Source organism: Miscanthus floridulus, chromosome 12 (assembly GCF_019320115.1).
Source record: "Miscanthus floridulus cultivar M001 chromosome 12, ASM1932011v1, whole genome shotgun sequence".
In the NCBI taxonomy this organism is placed as follows: Eukaryota; Viridiplantae; Streptophyta; class Magnoliopsida; order Poales; family Poaceae; genus Miscanthus; species Miscanthus floridulus.
Window position 1 is genome coordinate 35,900,722 of NC_089591.1, and position 7,672 is coordinate 35,908,393.

Consider the following 7,672-nt stretch of genomic DNA (forward strand, 5'->3'; position numbering starts at 1 on the left):
CATCGTCCTTCTTCCTCCCCTATCTATCTCACTGGCATGCAGGGTCCACTCATCAATCACCGAGCTGAGGCAGGAACCTGACCTAGGCCACGCCGAGTTCTGGGCCGCGCCAACGTGTGCTTCATGGGCCACCATGTTCTTCCAGGCCGGCCCAGCAGTAGGGTTAGGGTTTCAAATTTGTTTTGTTTATTCTTTTTCACAGATTTGAGTACATATTCAAAAATGTGTATCTCTTAGTTGATAGATCCAAATGATGTGGTTCCAATTTTGTTGAGTTCATGATAATGCTTAGTTTATATTAAAAATATAATTTATGCCATGTTCTGTTATGAAAAATGGAGTTGCTAATTATCTCTTTTAATCATGAAGGAAATAGGGGTAATTATATCTTTTTCTATGTAGCTCCAAATGGCATGAAATTTTTATGGTGTACTGCTCATATCATGAATAGCTTGTAGTTAAATTTTCATACATTTTGGACACTATATGTAGGAGTTAGGAAATTCTCTTGTTTGCATGGATGGATCTTGTGTGAATTTTCATAATTTTTCTATAGATCCAGTAAAGGTAAAATATGGTGAGTGCTATTCTTATGCTAGAATGATGCTAGGAAAAATGTGAAATCTGTTGCTTGACACTTTTCATTAGGGTTTCCTAATTATGCTAGAAATAGCCCTGCCATCTGTTATTTTTGATACAGCAAGTTCTGCTCGACCAATTGCTTTGAAATTTTTATAGTAGTCTATGTGAAGCATGAAATAGCCCTGCCATCACGCTCGCGGAGGAAGGAGATGGCTTCCTGGTCGCCACGCAAGGCGCTGGCTTTCATCTAGAGCACGGACACACAACATGGAGGCACTAGCAGAGCATGCGTGCCACATGGTGATCAGCTCCTAAGCCGGTCGGCCATAGCGTGCTCTGTCGGTTTTCTGAAATGATCTGAATCGACGTTCGATGGCACTACTGACAGCTGCGATTTAGGTGATCAAAAACTCCCAAACGGTGATGATCTGGTTCATGGTATAGTTGACAAAATTGAAGACCTAAGTGAGTACTACAACTTTGTCAATTGGAGCTCGAGTTGATTCGGCCTGGTTAGGGAGATACAAGGCTCCAAACAATGACACACGAAACTGTAAATCGTCTTAAGGACTTAGATAAATTCTAAGTGTAGAATTCCACCCCGAAATCTGACTTGTGGGCTATGTTTGAGGTTGTTCCACACATTTTCATGAGTTGGTCATAAAACAACTTTTGTTCCTTGATAAATTGGCTACAACTTTGGTAAAGGGTGCATAGCCATGCAAGGTCTCTAGGTTGGTCTTTTGAATCAGTCAAACAGTGGTACTTTATAGGTCATTTTAAGTCAAACCTCCACTAGAGGGCATTTTAGTCATTTTGATCCATATGAACAATGTCCCATCAATTACCCTAAGTGTAGTTAAGGTGTATTAGACCATAATTAACCACTCTACACAAGTGCTATACCAACTTCTAATGATCACATGTGATGAAGCAACAAAACAATCAATTTCACCCTAATGTTGCAATTCCATGTTTCACATGTTTCATGCCTTTGTTGCAATTTTAACTTGCCACATTCCTATCATGTTGCCATGTTTCAAGGTATGAGAACTCATGTTGCATTCACATGTTGCACTACTACCATTCACAAGCAAATCAAGTATGAAACAAACATAATTGCGAATGTTGCATATGCATGTTTCAGTGACAATGGCATGATGAGATAGATGATGCACATGTTTATGAAATAAAATGCAATTTTGTAGGAGCCAAACACCTAGGGTGTTACACAAACCTCACTAAACACTAGGCCTAAACCTAGAGCAAGCGCATAAGCGGTGGTCTAATCAACCAAAGTATTTTGCAAAGCACCTACGCTAATCACCTAATTAATCACTAAGCACTATGCAAGTGCATATCACTAAAATGGTGTATCAACATCCTTGGTATGTTTCCTTAGGTCCACACTCCTCAAATGGCTAGTTGGGGGTCTATTTATAAGCCCCACTGAGAAAATAGTCGTTGGGGATGAAATCCCGCTTTTCTGCTACTAACCGGACGCTGCTGTTGTCCTGACCGGACGTGTCCGGTCATCCCAACCAATAGAGCACGCGATCAACTAATTGGATGCTGATGGAGTCTGATCACATGCCACCGGATGCATCTGGTCGCAACTTTTCCGCTCTAGAACCTCTCTGTACTCAATCGGACGTTGTAGTTCCTATGTCCAGTCGATTAGACGCCAGCATTCGGTCAGTGCTGAGTGTGTTACCGGGATGATGAACAGTGTCATCTGCATCTGGTCACTTTTAGTCCTTAGCGTCTAGTCACTGCTACTGATGCCTGCTGTTGCTGAGCCTCTTGTTCGGAGCGTCCGATCGCTATGCCACCAGAGTCTGGTGCTGTGTCCGGTAACCTCTATGAGCTCGTTTCTTCGTGATCTTGCATCGAGCTTGGTTCCTATCTTTATGTGCTTGGACTTTGCTTGACCTTGTATGTCTTCTATGCATCTTCACATGTCTTTCTTAAGGTGTTGATCATCGGATCATCACGTCAGCCTTCAGTCCAAGTCACAGTTTTGCATCCTATTGAACTACAAAACAAACACTTTGCAAATTCATTAGTCCAATTTGGTTGTGTTGATCATCAAACACCTAAAATCTAAAATAAATGGGCCTAGGGTCCATTTTCCTTACATGCATAAACATAATGATAAACTAGCTATACTAAGTATATAATCAAAGTAGACATTGAATATTATAACAAAGAACATGAATAAGATAAATACTAATATTGTCATAACAATTGTAACTAGCATATAAAAATAATAGAGGTATAAAAGAGAGGGGGTATAAAGATTATACCAAACCACACTCTTGATATCAATCGGGAATCCAAGCGAAAGACTGCTTGCCTCCCTCTAGACCTAGCCTAACTAGCTATGCCCTAGAATATGGTGGAGCTTTGATGATGATTAGGGTTTCTGTCTTTTCAAATGACTTGATGACTGGGGTTATGCCTAGGGGTGGTAGGGGATGGTATATATAGGTCAGGAGCGTCCAATGTGAGACCTTGGATCAAACCAACTTAAAGGACTGGTGTAGATGCAACCTAGGAGGTGGTGGAGAACCGACATAACAATAGGGGCTAACAGGTGGGCCCCAGGGGTCAGCCGGCCTATAGAGCGTCTTGCCCTCCACTTCGGTGTGGAGTCCTCTCGAGTCTTCTGAAAACCTTTTGGTGTCCGTTTCGCTGTGGATAATTGTAATTAAATCTGAACATCTTGGTCCACCTTAACAGTATTCTGGATAAACCCTATAGAAAATATAGATTCACCAAAAGTCATGGAATTTGTTAGTTTAAACCCTAGACCTTCAGTTGGTGATTATATTTATGCCCTTATGTATGTTATATTGATGGTTTATAATGGTTGTTAATTACCATCAACAGTGATAGAAACTCAAATTTCGTAAATAGCCGCCGCCATTCCTATAGATCATTCGGGGAAAACATCTGGGCAACCCGAGAAATCCCTCAAAAATGTTCATGCAGCTGCAGATCAATCAAGGAGGAAAAGTCTTGCCCGACAGACTATAAACGTTGAGCCCTTGCCGAAGTTAAATCGGTAGTTATCTTAAAATTTTAAATTTTAAAATAAATTTATCGTTCAAAATTCAAAATTTAAAATTTTGCCTCATAATCAACTTTTTTTTAAATAATAATAATTATTATTATTATAATAAATGTTTTGAATCTCTAGTTCACCTTTCAATGCTTTCACTTCTGTTGGATGAATCTTAGTTATCCTTCCATGCTCTACACAAGTATGTTTTGGTATGGGTATGATTTGTGATCAATCATACTTTTATAGGCTTTTTAAATTAAGCATGGTGCTTAAGTTAATTAGCCTACCTTGATCAAACAAAACTTGAAGTCTAGTTTGATCATTGAATCAAAATTGTTGAGTGTAGATTTTGGTTGGGTATTTAGACTAACCCTTGCAGGGAAACAATCAAATCCATAAGGGTAAGTCATGAATGGAGACAAGGTCAAAACCTTTTGGTGAACCCAAAATAATATAGTATGAATAATAAATAGCTATAATAAAAAATCCTCGAGTTTTTCCTCCATAATATAATAAAAGCAGCTGAAGGACCGTAGGCGACAAACTAACTTGGGGAGGACCCCGCAGAGATAAGTAGTATCTTTTATTTTCCGCATTTCAAATTTTCGCATTATTTATTTTCTACAATCATTTAATTATTAGCATTTAAAAAATGAAAAATATAAAATCAAAAAAAATTATATGCTAAAAACAACAACAAAACAATTATTCCACTCTCATATGTGATTTAAGAATGTTTAGTTTCTCTTGTTGAAATGATGAATAGTTGCTCTATCTATAATTCATCTGTACCTAGGTTGCAACTTAGTATTCCCCAAGATTTAAGTCTATTGGCTAAAAATATCTCATCCTAAAAGCTTGACACTTGTGGGTTGCAAAAGCCTAATTCTTTTCTAAGTTGTTGCAAGTTATGATATGGTAAAAAGAATATGCTATGACTTTATTCTAAGAGAAACTTGACATCCAGAGTTTTCATCTTAAAAATGCTAAAATCAAAAGTTCCTCAATGATTATGAATTCCTACCATGGCCATATGACATGATTCAAATGCAAACCTTAGTCATATGCTACTTATATTCATATTGAGTTTTGTCAAATTATTGTGACCCTTGTAGAGATTCTAGTCATCCACCCATGATCAACACACACGTACACCCATAAATAAAATGCTGACTCTTACACTAAGAGTTACGCAAAAACATATTTTCCATCCACCTAAAATAAAAACTTCATTCATTTGTCATGAGTCCTTCTCTCCAAAGTTTTCATATTCCAAAAAGAGTATGGGGCTATACTTAAAAAAGAGAGAGACATATGAAGCTCTCAAAATAGCAAAACAAAAGTGGAACACATGAAGGTTCCAAAGTATTGAAAAAAGAGAGATAGCCCATACTTCTAGGGCAATTATTCAAAAGAGAGAAAGTCATGATCAAAGGAGTATAAAAATATTAGGAATCACTTTTATATTCCACACACTTGTACATCTTGATCAAAGTGTATGACTTGCATCTCTTTGGATCTGGTTTTTGACTTAGCAATATATGTGATGTAAGTATGCCTCTCATTCATACCTACCTAAAACTCCACTCAAAACTTTTTAGAGATAGGATGAAAAGAAAGCAAAACAAATGCCTTGGTAAGGATCATAAACATTCAGCGATCGAGTGAATCATTTGAGGAACTTACATTTTATTTTTGCAAAACTCATAAAACCTCTAGATAGAAGGTTGACCAAAGAATGAATGATTGGTAATTCTGTTAAATCCATTCTATTTTGCAACCGTCTAAGACTTGGAAAAGCAACAAGCCCCATAGGGATTAAGTTCAAAGGGTGGATAGAATGCCAAACTTATTTAAATTGAGGAAGAATATTGTTATAGGCACGTCACTTGTGAATTATATTCGTCATTGTAGCAACTACAGATCAACAACCAATAACTTAGCTATTTGCTCAGGACGAGCAAAGGTTAAGCTTGGGGGAGCTTGTTGGCGGTCTCTATCGATCAAATCCGACCACCAAATAAGTCACAAAAAGAGGAGAAATTAGCAATCTTAATCACATATGCATTTATTATTAATCAAGTTCCACATGTATTTGGAAGAACATTATTTTGTATGTCACAAACATAAATACATGGAATAATTCACCGAAAGGCGCTTTATGATGCTGATTTGCGCAAAGGAACAAGGGAGACGTCCATCAAATCAATTCAAAAGGGGCAAAACCTCACGGGGAAGCAGTCCTAGTCCTAGCCCATGGCCTGCCAGGCTGAAGGTGGTGGCAAGAGGCCACGGTCAAGAGGGTGGCTGACCCCTAGGGGCACCCTGACCCCTCGTCAGCTGCTGCTCAACCCCTCCTTGTTGTGGCAGTGGCATGGAGCCATGCTAAGGTGGTGGGAGCTGGTCCTCGCAGCCAATTATAGCTCATAGTACCAGCCTATGCTCCTGTATAAGTAGAGGGGTACCCCCCCCCTCTCTAAAGACATGCCACATTGAGCAACACATCACTCTCTACTCTCTTTAGTTTTACCTTTTAGTTGTATTAGAGCAAGGCAAAGCCACCTTGGAGGGCTTGGCTCCTTGGAAGAAGAGAGTCTTGGTATGAATATCAATATGGGTTCTTCCAAAATCATGTCTTCACTTTATTATAGTCATACTTATGAACTAGAGTATAGATATTGTGTTATGATCTTGATATATGAACTAGTGCAGAGTTTATGTGTTATGAGAGTAGCACACTTCACTTTATTCTTAAACAATCATATAACTTATATAATCAAAATTAGAGCTAAGTTGAGGTGGCTGGTTCATCGTGCCAGTCAGGTGTGCCTAAGTTCTTTACCTATCGATCCATAGGGTTAAGGACTCAAGGGGATTTGGGTAGTTTCTGTATATGCAAGCATGGTACTTGGGTATGAAGAGGCAAGGTGAATGCATTTCCTTCTCTCCGGTTGAGGGGTAGGCTGGTAGGTGGTGATAGCCATGTCCATCCTTTGTAATCCCCCACGTTCGTTTAGGGTGTAGGAGTCTAAATTGTCACATGAGGTTGCTAGCAGACTAGTACTCGGTGGCCTCCTGAACCTGCTTCACACTTAACCCTAAAACTATTATGTAATTTATATGATTATCAACTAATCTTTGTATGACTACACTAAACCAATGCCTATTCGACTTAGGATTACTCTTTTATCCTTTTTTCTATTTTATCCTTTGAGGAATGCCAAGTGTGTGTCTACTATTTTGGAATTACTATTCTTACCTCTATTATAAGCATTAGTGTACTTGCAAGCATTAGTATTCAAGTTCATATCCATACTAGACTCTTAATCAAATGCCATCCTTTGAGAAAATATAAATAACGATACCCTGAATACTTCTGGATGAAATGCTACAATGATAGCTCCGTGCAGTTTGTGGATAAATATCTAAAATTATTAAGGAACTATTAAGGCTATTTCTTAGTAGCATGGCTACACATTAGTTATGTTGCTAAGAAGTACCAACAAGGTATTTCTGGCACCATTGCTGAGGATGGATTCAAACCCCGTACTTAGTAGTGACGTTAAGAAATACCAACACATGATAGGATAGATTTGCATTTAAAAACACATATAAAAATTAATAATATTGAATAAAAATAAATAATATTTAGGTAGTATCCATACTGAGTAAGCTATCTAGTAGTAATAGGTTTGGTTATTTAGTTATTTATGCATTCTAGTAGTATTAGTTAGTTAATAAAGAAAAGAATCAAAAGAGCCACCACAAGACATTCCAACCTATGAAAAAGGTAAGCTTGGGGGAGACATCTCTCCCCTCTCAGGTATGAAAATCTTAAACCCTCTCTTTACATTCATCTTTGTTTTACATGTCAATATTTAGGATCATAGAATGTAGAGAGGAGTGCCTTGAAATTTATCTTAAAAGAAACCTGCTCTAATAAAATGATGATAATTTATTTGGAGATGATGAACAGTTGTTCTGTGATACTTTGCAAAAGCTTGTCATACAACCTTATACTTT